A 14,192-nucleotide genomic window follows, 5' to 3' on the forward strand; every position below is an offset into this window, starting at 1 on the left:
CTGTTGGTTTCTGCTTTGTAACTCATGTTTAAAATGTTGGCCCCTATCCTACTCTGATGAGACGAGGAACAGTTTTGGTGCGGCTGCATCAATCTCAGCAGCATGCAAATTTGGTGTGGGTTGCATGTTCAAGGGCTGAGTGAGTGAGGCAAGAACCACCTTCAATGTTCCCCTGTGGTGCACAACCACGAAGGGTCAATGGAGGCCTTGGTGTGCTTGCAGGTGTGTTCCAGGGGGCGTTAGGGGTTGGGGAGGGGAGACTGCCAATCCAATTGGGAATCTGACCTGCCATTTCTTTCTAATGATGATGACTTTTTATGCCGAGAAGAGCGTTTCACCCAAACTTCCCAAGACAGGCCCCGAGGAGATGCTGGCACAAGCATGTGCTCACCTCATTCATCCTAAAAGTCCAGAACTGGGAAGCCAAACAGAGGCAAGTTGATCTTGAGGAAGACCAACTGCTCTGCGTGCCAGGGTACCAGGCATGAGCTATGTGGGCTGAGTGTGTCGCCCAAATGGGGGAAAAGGCACTCGCTCTGGGTGATCGTCAGAGGGCAAGAGAGGAGCCTCTGGGCCACTAGAGAGAGGGCCGGCCAGACCTCCTTCAAGGCCCAGTAGCTCAGCAGACTCGTGGACTGTGGCTTGTAGGGCTCCACAAGGTACTCCCTCACCATCGCAGCTGCCGTGTCCTGTCTCATACGCCTTGTCCTCCTGGAGGGGCCGAGTGCCTGCCCAATTAACTCCATCTTCAGGCTCATCTTGGCAGGTTGGGGGAGGTGGGGGACAAGCAGCAGAGGAGCTGCTTGCCCCCCCCTGCCTCCCCCTCCCCTGGCAAGGTCCCCCTTTTGGCTTGCATTCGCTGCACACGCTGGGAGACCTCATCTCTCCAATGCAGCAGCTGGTCGGCCCGCTTGGCGATGCTGCCCTTGATGCACTGGTCACATATGGTCACCAACATGTCGACCAGCTGCTGGGCAACAAGCCGAAGATGGGTTGTCACATCGTTTTGCAGCCTCTGCACCAGCGCGCGCACTGCTGGAAGGTACTCTGCACGTCCTTCAGCTGGCTCCAGAAACTCGGCCATCCTCTCATGAAGCGTGTGCGTCATGGGAACGAACAGAGCCAGTGTCACCATGTCAAAGGAGAGCAACTACAAGTAGTTCTTAAAGGGCTTAAGGACCTCCACAGTTTGAGAGTCAGCCAGTCATCCTGGCTGAGCTGGTTCTCTGGCCACACAGCATCGCTCTCATGGAAGACTGAGCTGAGGGCTCTCTTCTGCCCCACCAAACGCTCAAGCATGGTGTGGGTGGAGTTCCAGCAAGTGCTGATGTCGCCCTTCAGGTGGTGCTCTGGCATGTTTTCCCAGGCCTGCATATCACACAGCATGTGGTTGTCCTTCACATTGCGTGAGAAGTGACCCATGAGCTGCTGGCATTTCATGAAGAGATACCGGAAATCATGAGTCGCGGCATCCAGCCCAGATTCCTGTTGGGCATCCCTCACCACAACGTTGAGAAGGTGAGCTGCACAGTAAATACATTCCTCCAGGCCCAATGTCACTGCTGCCGCCCTGATGTTTGCACCGCCATCCAGCACCATGAAGCCCATGGTGTCATCCTTGCCTAACCAGGATTTTAACTGTCGTGTCATGGCGGTGGCGATGTTGGCCGACGTGTGTGCCTTGTTGAACTCCTTGGCGTGGAACATAGCCTGGTGATAGCCAGCCCGTCGGCACTCACCCTGCCTAGCGCTGCTCCCCACAACCCCACCCAGAAGGTCGTCGGGTTGCCACTATTGTGCAGTTAGGGAGAGGTACTCGTGCCGCAACTGTGGGCTACTCCAGAGGTCGGATGTGAAGTGCACAGTTTTCCCAGCAGTGCAGGAAATCACTGCCTCCACATACGCCCTGGCAGCCCTGTTGTCAGGAGTCATGCTGTCCAGGCAGGCTCAGGACATGAGTCTTTTGGTTTTATTTCTCTGAGCTGTTCAAGCTGCACCCGCTCCTTTCCTCACCCCCTGCTGTGACCTTGAGTCTCAAGCTGGCAACTTCAGTATTATGGCTTGCTCCCTCCCTACTTCCTACCAGGCACCATTATCTCCTAATTCCCAGGCCTGCTTGGTTTTGCACCTGGGAGTGCTTTGTGCTTAAAGTTATGCTTTATAGTTTGGATTGTCATTAGCAGCTTTGAATCTGTGGATTGCTTATGCTGTACCTGCAGCTCCTGAATAAACGTTTACCTGCTTTAGACCTGCCTGTCTGAGCGAGTGACTTTTTGGGATTGCCGAGGCTGGCTAGAGAACCTCACACCTGTATCATCATCATCATTATTTTATTTGCAGTCATAGGCCATCAAACAAATTGAATGGTGGCCCTCCACAATGAGGATATTATGGTCCTGCTCATTGTGGTGCGAGCAGGGAACATGTACCAGGAAGCCAGGTCATGGATCACCCTTTGGAAGCTGACATTCTCTATAACACTGTCGGGCTGACCATCAAGGGCGATCATCTCACCGATGAGATGAGTGAGCCTTCTCGCCACTGCCTTAACCCCACCTCTTGGTGCCCTACTGGCACCACCCTGACCAAACACCTCAGGCAGCGTTGCTTGGCATCCCTTCCCTACCGAGGTTGCTGCACTGTGTGCAGTGGGGAGAGCACAAGTTGGGGGCGGTGATCGCCTCTCCCCTCGGCTGGTTCCTGGCCCCTTGGCCATTGGCACACCAGCCTCTCTCCCCCCCTGAAGAATCACCATGTGGTGGTGCTTCTTCAGAGGGTTCCGGAGTCTGGAGGTCGAGAGATGATTAAGGTCTCTCTTTTGACTGACCCGGGCTCTACAGAGATGGCACTCTGCAATACGTGTATCCTCCGCCACCTTGAAGTGATTCTAGTCCGAAGACATGAGGGGTTGCCCATGTGGACAGGCTGCTGCAGGTGCATGGGAGCAGCCTGCCTAGAGGTGCTCAGGGCAGATACGCCATGTCTAGGGAATACAGGGGGAAATGGCGGTGGGGGAAGGGGTTGAGATGGCCGCACCTCTGGGTGCACCTCCATCACTTCCTCTTGCACCTCCTCCACCCTCTCCTCCTGTCTTCCCTTGGAAGGACTGCTGGGGTGTGAAGGAGGAGGCAAAGTCGATGGTGAGTCCAGCGACCATGCAAGCTCCTCTACCACCCTCTTGGAAGTGGGGGTGAGCTCCAAAAGACTCGCGTCCAAGAAGCTCAGCCCCAAGTCCTCCTCAGGCTGCTCCTCCTCCCCCTGCTGCTGCTGGGAAGGCTCAACAACATCAGGAGGAGGAGAGACAGCCTGAGCAGCATACCCCCACCCAGGGCCAGCACCTGCAGTCACCTGTATGGGTGGGGCAGCTGCAGAGGCCCCCTCATCAAAGAGACTCCTCCACAGAATCTTGGATGGTGACTCTGGAGCTGCTCCCCACGCAGCCCTCCCCCTCCCCCTCTTTAGTCTTCTCCTTCACTTTGCCCCCAGGGCCCTTCTTACCTGCACCCCTGCCACTCATTGTTCCCCTGGGCCAAACTCTGGCTATCTGTAATGCTGGGAGGTTTAAGGGCCTTGTTAGCTGTCCTGGACTATGATCAGTCCCTGACCTGAAAACGTTTTATGAGCCCTCCCCCAAGAAAACTAATTTTTTTGCAAACAAAAAGAGGCCCTAACCTAACCTCCACTTAATAATTTCTGGGTTGTTTTTTTTTTTAACTACCTGGTGATCCTGGTCTAGAGACCTGTCTAAGTTTAACCTCTCACAGTGTCCTGGAGATGGAATTAGGAAACTTTTTAAAAGGGGGAAGTACTACACTGATGTATTAAACCCTATCTCACGGGTCGCAAAAATGCAGCTCCCGAGCCGCATGCGGCTCTTTGAGCCCTTGAATGCGGCTCTTTCCAGTCCCACCCAGCTGGCCAGTGGGGGTTTGAAGCGCTTCCCGCCCCTTCTACCTTCCCTGAACTTCCAAGGGCCCTCCCGGTTTCCAGCCCCACCCCTTTCCTCTCCGGCGGGTGGTCTGGTCGGGGAGGGGCGTCTGGTGTGCGTCCGGGCCTGTCTTCCGGCCATCTGGCCCGAGAGCTACCTCCCCCCGGGGCCTCGTCTAGGCCACCCCACTTTGGCTCCCCTCTCCCTTGTTGTAAGGGCTGCCTGGTGCTGGAGCCATCGGCGTCTGCACGCCGGCCAGCTGGGGCGTAGCCCTGCCCCGAGTCGCTCCTGGCCTCGCCTCTCAGCCCTGGTATGCTGGCCGGGAGAATGCCTTTCCGGCCCGCCCTCCCGTCGGGGATGGCTGTCGGGGGGCCCTTCGCTCGCCCCTCCCTGCTCGGCCCGGCATCGTGGCTTGGTTCCGTCCACACCCCGCTCCCGCCGCGCTGCGCCACCTGTTCCCCGGGCTCAGAGGTAAGTGGGGCGCGGGGCCCGTCAGTGTCCGCCCGGGGCAGTCCTGGGTCGGGCCTTGAGGGAAGGTAGGAAGGAGCCCAGGCAGGGGCGAGGAGGAGGAGATCTTGGATTTGCCACTCAGATGAACATTTTCCCCATCCAGATTCTCAAAACTCTGCATGGGGGTTATTGGCCATTTATGAATGGGAGGTTTGGCATTGGATTTGCCACTCAGATGCACATTTTCCCCATCCAGATTCTCAAAACTCTGCATGGGGGTTAATTGGCTATTTGGGAATGGGAGGTTTTGCATTGGATTTGCCACTCGGATGCACATTTTCCCCATCCAGATTCTCAAAACTCTGCATGGGGGTTATTGGCCATTTATGAATGGGAGGTTTTGCATTGGATTTGCCACTCAGATGCACATTTTCCCCATCCAGATTCTCAAAACTCTGCATGGGTGTTATTGGCTATTTGTGAATGGGAGGTTTTGCCTTGGATTTGCCACTCAGATGCACAACTCAACAATAAGCCTTCCAGCAGAGTTTTGAGAATGCAGATGGGAAAAATGTACAGTGTTTGTCAGTCATTGTCATGGTTTAATTTTATGGATGCCTTACTTACTTTTTTCCCTCCTCAGAGGCCATGTCTACCCACAGGCTTTCTTGTTGGTAGACCTGGACTCCGAGGAGGGGAAAAAGTCCCCCTTCAGAGGCCAAGTCTACCAATTGGCTTCTATGGGCCTCCGGAGGCCAGGTCTACTGCCAAGAAAGCCGATGGGTAGACCTGGCCTCCCAATGGGACTCAGCTGGAGGCCAGGTCTACCAATAGGCTTTTATGGCTGTAGACCAGGCCTCCACACGAGGACTCCGGACGGGGAGGGGGAAATGGCAGGGATTTACAATTTAATTTTTATCAATAAAAAAGATCATTATTAAGTATGATATCAAGTTTTATTCAGTGTACCTATAGTTTAATTAAGACTTAAAACTTTACTTAAAGTTTATTAAGTTAATAAACAGTATACCTTCCTATATAGTTTAAGTTTAAGAAATTTGGCTCTCAAAAGAAATCTCAATCGTTGTACTGTTGATATTTGGCTTTTTTGACTAATGAGTTTGCCGACCCCTGCCCTATCTAATTCCTCTACCAAGGAATCCCCAAGGAACCAGGAGGAGTTTTCTCTGCAAGGACACGCTTCCCTCACAGTTGAACTGTAAATCTAATGCCGGCCAGGCACAATACATGCCAGGGGGCTTTCTATAACTTTTTGAGCTATTTAACTATTTAGAATTCAGTCTCCTTTGCTCTTTTAAAGACCTAACTGAGCCTAATTGGTAAGAAACTACAGTTCTACCGCTGTGGTTTAAATTTCAGGGCAATGTCGCCCAACAACCTCCTAACAGGTCCTTCTTATTTAAGCTGGTTGTGTGTCTGTAAAGTCATACTGGTAAACTTCCAGCAGGGTGCTAATCCACCCAAAAAAGCTGCAGTGCAAGGAAGAAACTGCAAGGAAAACCTCTCCCTAAATAACTGAGACCAAAATCACAACAAAATGCAAGCAGTGAAAAACAATCAAATTCAAAGCCACTCAAATCAGGAAAATCACACCAACCAAAAGGACAGGCCCTGCTGGCTTCAACCAAAATTAATAACAAAGGGCCCAGAATCCAAGCAGTTGAAATGGGATCCCCCCCCCCCCAACCAAACAATGAAATCGGGAAAGCTGGTGTAATGGTTTTCAATATATTTAGTGTTAAAGGTATAGATTATTGACAAACTTCAGCATAGATTTGAATGGATTCTTTGAATTTCCCTGAATAAGACATTAAAAGACTGACTGGGAAATGTGAATGGATGGGAAAGGGACAGAGAGACACAGTGCAGTCAGCATAAATCAGCTGCTTGAGAACAGGAACCAGACAGACTTGTGATTTGCTGATATGAAAGCACGGGGGGTGGGGGTGGGAATGAGTTCAAAGTGATCTTTTAAAACTCTCACACTCCTTCCCTCCCCCCCCCATGGGAATGGAAGGGAGATTTCCTTACCTATGTGATTTTGTTTGGCCTTTAAAGTATATGGAAATGCATTATATGCAAATTTAAAAATGATGTGTTTAGTCTTCATGGTCAATAGCCTTTGAAGTAGGACGTGTGAAGTGGAAATGTCATTTTGAGAATGTCTTTTGATATATTAATATCATCCGTCATCTGTCCATCTGACATGGGATCAAAGTTAAAGATTAAGGTTTATCAAGGGGAATTTTGTCTAATTAATGCATTTCATTTCTTTTGATGTATGAGAATGTTATAACTTTCCCCAAACATCATTTTGCTGATTCTTATGGGAAACAGCCCTTAAAAGGTATATATATGCATCCAACACTGTAAAAAGTTGGAGATCCTTCTCAGGCATGATTGGCTAACATTCCGTCTGGGTAAGGCTCCCCAATATGACTCTTTGATGGTATGTAGCTTTGAATTTTTTTATTATGTACCTGTATCCAGATCTATACTAATTTGTTAGAATCTGTAAGATCTAACTTTCATATATTATTGTGTTTTTTCATTTACATTTTACATTTCACTTTTTCATTTTTTATACTGAAGTATCTACAATAAAAGGATTATTTTTTTTAAATTCAAAGTTTGTATCATTGCTTGGGGTGGCTGGTTAAATAAGATAACATGTTTTCCAATGAAAAACAAGATCTAGAAACTTAGCCACTTTTCATAGCACTAGACCACTTCACTGGGCTGGCTTGTAAGAATCACACCAAGTCCACAATAAAATCACTCAGGAGAAGGCCCAGAAGAATCCAAGCAGATATAGGCAGGAAGCAACAAGGAAGGACACAGGATTGAAATGGGATTCCCCCCCCCACAACCAAACAGTACAATCAGTGCTTCAAACAAGAACTCCCCCCACCAACCAGCAGCCAATTTTAGAAAATAAGCCCCAAATTAAATAAAAACAGTGACTGATATTATCTCAAACCCTTCGAAGTCTTCTTCTCTTCTCCTTCAGGCAGCAGGCATGAACAAATCCAATCAAAGCAGCAGCAGGCTGTAATCCAGCAGGTCACCTCAGGATGAGGCACCAGAGGGAGAATCAGGCGGCAGCAGCTCACTCTCTGAAAGGTCAGACTAATGGCCAGCTCTGGGAAAGAGAAGAGCTTCTATATAGCCTTTGGCCAAACTGAGAAAAATTTGAATGGCATTCCAGCTTCTGTGATTGGCCAAAGGACTTATTTTCAGTTTATTCGAGAATTGCCCTATTCGGCCGGCTATTTCCCACTTTTTGTCAAAGCTGGTAAAGCCCGAACCCGGAAAAGCCGAAATGACATTTTTTTAGCTTTTTTCCGGTTCAGCTTTACCGATAGGCACAGCCTTAATTGTGTCTGGCCTTTAGAGTTCCAGTGGAAATGGATCTACTGATTCAATGACCTGTCAGGAGACCACACCCATAAATGTTTCAACTGACAGACTGGGGGCTAAGTAACGACCGAAGGCTTTTGATACTTTGATGGTGCTCTTTACACTCTGTTAGCCTCCAGTAGAGCTTTTGCCAATTGAATATGACCCGTTGTTTATTTCCTGGTGTGAGGAGTGCAGAAGAGCGCTCCTATCATAGTGTCTACTGCAAAAGTATTCATTTCTACAGTCTCAGCTTCAGAAGAGATTTGGCACAAGTAACATGAGGTGTTGGGTATCTGCTTAAGCTTCCATTCAAAAGTTGCATATTAAAGGATCAATCTTGGATCATCTATACAATCAGCAGCATCTGAAAGATTAGTGTTATTAACCCTACCAGAGTGTACAGGTTTCCCACATAGACCATCACACTGTTCTCTCAGTGCTGGTAGCAGTTCCATGTGAAACTCTAGTATCCATATTTTTATAAGAGTTCACCTAGAAAACAATTTTATTGTTGGCTGCAGACAAATGCCCTCCACCCTGGAGTTCACTCCAATATTTCAAACATTGGGACTATACTCTAAATTGGAACCCAGCTGCAGAAAGGAGGGGGCCATCAAAACTAAGCTCAGACCATGATAGTACTTACATATACTAATGGATCTGGCAAAAATAGAGCAGTGGTTTACCATCTCACATCTTTCTGGAATGGGTACAAAGAGGGAAACAGCCAAATGGCTAGGTTGTATTCAGTTTCTCTGTGCGGCAGGAAGATCTGAACAACCCCAGATGGGGGATAGACTTTTCCAAGGTGAGCTTATAATTATCTGACTGCAGAGAAGAAGCTCTTTTTCTCCTCTCTTCCATTTTGCTCTTCTCCCTATATGGGCACAAGCCACGAAGAACTAAGTTTATACCAAATAATTCCATCTTACCTACTTGGTAAAGGACAATGCGGAGAAGTCCAGTCATGAGAACTAAGGCAATGCTGAACTTTAACTTATTACAAGTAATACTAGCCTACCTATTTAAACATTGTTTAGGATACACACTGAGTGTAGGGGAAGGGGATTGCCTGAAATTGTGCCTGAAATTGTGAAGTTGAACTAGATCATCCCTGTACTAGCTGATAGTAGTAAAGTGGGAGGTGCAGCAACTAAGAGCCTCAAAACAGCAACACAAATCCAGAGTGTTAAGTGCACAACTCTGTCTAGCAGGAGTTATTCTCAGACTTGCTGATGGCATTGGGTGATATCCAGTTTGTTTTGGATAACCACGGGGAATAAGGAAAAGGGGCACAGACTTGGGTCAACTATGGAGTTCTTCAACCTCCCAGGGACCTGAAGGAATGGGAGATTGTATGTCACTTTACACTTACCATAAAATGAGCTCATAGTTATAGCTTAGAGCCCTGCACTAAATGAGAACTTTATCATATTTCATTGGACAAGGTAGTGCTAACTCCTGACCTTGCTTTTGTTCCTGAAGTGTTTACCCACTGTTGAATACCCACTATCAGGCCCTTGCTTCTGGCTCATTTATTCACACTTCAGAGAAATTCAAGAGCCTAGACAGAACCCAGCACTTCATGCTAGGAAGTTTCCTGGTTGTTTCCTTTAAGGAATCTTATTGTCAGGTTCTCCAGCCAACCTGGGCAATTCCCAAAAAGCCACTCACTCAGACTGTCAAGTCAGAAGCAGGTAAACTTTATTGAAGAAGCAACAGATACAGCTAAGGTAACTTGCAGGTTCAAAGCTGCTAATGATGAGCCAGGCTACAAGGCATAACTTAAAAGCATGATTACATCACAGGTGCAGTTTCAAACGGCCTGGGAAATGACTAGATAACGGTGCTTGGCAGGAAGGAGGAAGACGGAGCCTAAACACGGCGCTGCTCATTAGCCGCTCAAGGCCAAGGCAAGGGAGGGGGAATGGACAGGGAGTGGGAATAACAGAGCAAATGAACATCAAAGCAAAAATGCGAACACTGGCCTAACTCATGTCACGAGCCTGACCGCTTGTACGGGCCAGCCCAAGCATAGCTAGGCAAGGACTCAGAAGACATTCAGTGAAGAACCAAAAGGCATTCGACATTAGGCAACAATCAAAAGGCTACCTCTGAAAGGCAACTCTGACATGCTGCCCCCCTTAAGACCCCCCTCCCCCATCCAAGCTCGGTTGGGGTTTCAGAGGGTAGGCACTGTGAAACTCACGTACCAGCCAAGAAGCTGCAACATGAGGGGCTGCCACCCACTCATCATGGGCAGGTCCTAGATGTTTCCACCGAACCAAATAAAACAAGTTTCCCCATTTCAGTTTGGAGTCGAGAATTTTAGACACTTCCAGATGCATCTCCCCCCCACCACTCTGGCTCAGGCTCGGGATGGAAGTGCGGGGCCACCGTGTAGGATTTGAGGAGACTGACATGAAACACTGGGTGTATCCCCCTAAGCGCTTTAGGAAGCGCTAACTCCACAGTGACTTCGTTGATCACCCTAGTGATAGGATAGGGACCTACATACCGTTCATTAAGTTTCTTACATGGTCGCAGGGATTGCAGATTTTTTGTGGACAGATACATTGATCCCCCACCTTTAGATCCCACCCTGGTGAACGATGTTGATCCGCTTGCTCCTTATACTTGTTTTTGGCTCGTTCCAAATTTTTCTGGAGCCAAGGCCAGGTAGTTTGTACTATGTGTACCCAGTCTTTGATGTTCTCTGAACCCTCCACCTCCAGGGACAGGGATACATTTCCAAAAGGTCCAAATTCCCTGCCATATACTACCCGAAAGGGGCTGAACCCTGTGGACGAATGGGGAGCATTATTGTAAGCATATTCAGCAAAAGGTAACAAATCAACCCAATTGTCTTGATGGTAATTCACATAACACCGTAAATAACATTCGATCACAGCATTGACTCTTTCTGTTTGTCCATCCGTTTGAGGGTGGTAGGCTGACGACAAACCTTGTTCCACCCCCATTAATTTCAGGAAGGCCCTCCAAAATTGCGCTACGAACTGTACTCCTCTGTTCGGAAATCACCTTACTTGGCAAACCATGATGTTTCATCACGTGTGTAATGAACATGCATGCCAACTTTTGGGCAGAAGGCAAACCTGAATAGGGGACAAAATGTACTTGCTTGGAAAATAAGTCTGTTACCACCCACAACACTGTTTTCCCCCGACTGGGAGGAAGGTCCGTAATAAAGTCCATGGCAATGACTTCCCAGGGAACAGACAGAACTTCCAAAGGTTTGAGGAGACCAGGGGGCTTCCCCATAAGTTTTTTCAAGGTTGCATAGGTGAGACAACTGCCCACAAACAAATCCACATCCTCCCTCATTCCCGGCCACCAAAACTGACGCTGCAGTAAATGCAAAGATTTGACAAATCCAAAATGTCCCGCTGTTTTAGCCCCATGAACCATCCCCAATACGTCCTTCCAAACTGTTTCAGGCACATAGAGTTCTCCATGAAACCACAAGTCCCCTTGACGGGTGAGGGCTTGGGGAAGGATCTGGCCGCCTTCCTCCTGAAGTGCGGCTTCACTCAGTTTCACCCGGAAAGCCTCCGGGAGCCCGCTGGCCACGGCGGAGTCCTTTGCCCGGCTTTGAGCCCAGGTAGTCACGGCCAACCCCGAAACCTCCACCCGCTGCTCTGGAGTAAAGAGGGAGTGAACAGGATGATCGACTTGACCATGGTACTGGGGAAGCCGAGACAGCGTGTCAGCTAAAGAATTGTCCTTCCCTGAAACATGTTTTAGTACAAACCGAAACTTGGCAAAGAATTGCGCCCAACGTACTTGCTTTGCTGACAGCTTTCCAGAACCTTTAAGCGCCTCCAGATTTTTGTGATCGGTCCAGACCTCCAAGGGCACCTCAACCCCCTCAAGAAAATGTATCGTGAGAGCATGTTTCACCGCGGCCGCCTCTTTTCCCCAAATAGCCCAGTTAATTTCGGCTTATGAAAACTTCTTAGAGAAGTAAGCGCACGGCTTTAAATGTCCCTTTTCATCCTTTTGTAACAGCCCCCCCCCCATAGCAACATCGGAAGCGTCCACTTGTATCATAAAGGGTCTTTCACAGTCTGGATGCTGAAGCACTGGTTCAGACGTGAACAACTGTTTGAGCGTATCAAACGCTTGTTGGCATTCAAGAGACCACTGAAGCCGGGTGGAGGGCAACATGGCTGTGGGTCCCTTCCCTTTCGTTCATAGTAGGGAGGTGAGGGGCAAGGCCACTGTGGCAAAATCAGGAATAAAATTTCGATAAAACTTAGCAAACCCGAGGAACTGCTGTAGCTGCTTGTGCGTAGTGGGGGCTTCCCACTCTACCATGGCCCGAACCTTTTCGGGATCCATCTCAAGCCCCTGTTGCGACACAATATAACCCAGGAAAGTTATAGACGGCTGATGGAAGTCGCACTTGGACACCTTCGCATACAGTTTATGAGCGCACAACCGTTTCAAAACGTCTTTGACCAGGGCCACATGTTCGTCCATAGTTTTTGTGTAAATTAAAATGTCATCCAAATAAACAATCACTCCTCTGAATAGCAAGTCGTGTAACACCTCATTAATCATTTGCTTGAACACACTAGGAGCCCCCGTTAATCCAAACGGCATTACTAAGTACTCAAACATTCCAAAACAACTAGAGAAGGCGGTTTTATGTTCATCCCCTTCCCTAATCCTGATGCGATGGTAAGCTTCCACCAAGTCCAGATAAGTAAAAATCCGGCCTTCTTTCAATTGAGCGAGCAGGTCTGGAATGAGAGGAAGGGGGTAAGCATTAGACTGTGTGACCGCATTGAGTCTGCGAAAATCAATACAGAGCCGTAAATCACCAGTCTTTTTCTTCACAAAGAAAGCGGGCGCTGAGTAAGGCTCTTTGGAAGGACGTATGAACCCCCTTGCCAAATTAGTATCCAAATACTCCCATAATACAGCCTTTTCCTTAGGACTCATAGGGTAGATCTTGCCTTTGGAAAGGTTGCCTTCCCCCACCACTTCAATTGTGCAGTCAGTATCCCGATGGGGGGGCAATTCATCACATTCGCGAACATCGAACACATCAGCAAACTGTACATATTCTTTAGGGAGCTGAGACGGTGGAGTTTTCACCGACGGCTGCTCAAGCAATGCAGCCGCTTGCTCTCTGAAGACCATCTCCCATCTATGCTGGTCACACTGAACTTGTGAGAATGTTAACGTGCGTTCTTTCCAGTCTATGACGGGATTGTGACCCAGCAACCAGTTCATTCCCAAGACAATAGGGGCCTGTATGGGAGCTATAGGGAAGTGGAGTTGTTCCCAATGCTCTCCCACTCCCAAGGCGACCCATGCCATCCTATGAGTGACTGGTCCACCCTTAAAGTCACTCCCGTCCATCTGGGAAAACCTAATGGGCTCTGGTAACTGGACCCATTTCACCCTCAAAGCACGGACTGTCTCTTCATTCATTAAAGTCCGAGCACAGCCCGAATCAACCAGTGCTGTCACTCACAACATTGGTCCCCCTTTGGGTAACGCGAGGGAGACCTCAACGTACACATTGTCCTCCTGTTCGCTTACCATAACTGGAGCTCCCTGCTCACGGTCTGGGGCGGTCTGCCGAGGAGCTCCCTTTATAGCAAACCGGCGGTGTTTTTTGCCGGCCGGCCCCACTCCTCCCCATCACTGGAGGAGGGGGAATCAGAATTTGTAATCCGTGGCTCCGACGAGCCAGAAACTGGATTTGTAATCCGCGACCCCGATGGGCCGGTAGCTTTCGGCTGGTCCTGGTCGGGGTGTGCTTGAAGCGCCAAGGGTGTACTTCGCTTCCCAGGCAAGCAGCTCCGGCGGCAGGACTGTCCCTGGGTACGCGCTCTTTTGGTTTCCCCAAGCGGTGGCTGAGCAGGTCCTGGCTTCTCAGCTCGGGAAGAACAACGGGCGGCAAAGTGTCCCAAACCCCTCAAACGAGACAAGCCCCACTCTCGAAGTGTTTGCGGTGTTCCGCCATGGACTGCCCCCCTCCCTGGAAGGGCCTAAGGCACCTGGCTTGTCTCCACGGGGTTTGGTCTCTCGCGCTGTCCGCTGCTTGGAGATTTGCAGTAGTTGTCTGCAGTTTTCTATATCGGCCGCATGCTGTACCCACCCCTCCACCAATGGAGGGTTCCCCTGCATAAAGGCCCAGTGCTACAATTCGGGGTTAAGTCCCTCACGGAAATATTGTACTCGGGTGGCCTCACTCCAGTCCAGGATTTTACTCGAAAGCAATTGAAACTCGCTTGCATATTGCACCACCGATTTAGTCCCCTGGTGCAGTTGCAGCAGAGCTGTCTTGGCCTGCTCCCCCTGGTGCAAGTCTTCGAACCGGTTCCGGAGAGCAATCATGAAGTCATCCAGACTC

General features: G+C 49.3%; 1 protein-coding gene across 2 annotated transcripts in view; it reads left to right on the forward strand.

Annotated features, from left to right (window-relative positions):
* Positions 1 to 14,192, forward strand: part of EYA4 (EYA transcriptional coactivator and phosphatase 4) — a 231,460-nt gene that overhangs the window by 174,101 nt on the left and 43,167 nt on the right. The window lies entirely within an intron of this gene.

Source organism: Euleptes europaea, chromosome 10 (assembly GCF_029931775.1).
Source record: "Euleptes europaea isolate rEulEur1 chromosome 10, rEulEur1.hap1, whole genome shotgun sequence".
Lineage (NCBI taxonomy): Eukaryota > Metazoa > Chordata > Lepidosauria > Squamata > Sphaerodactylidae > Euleptes > Euleptes europaea.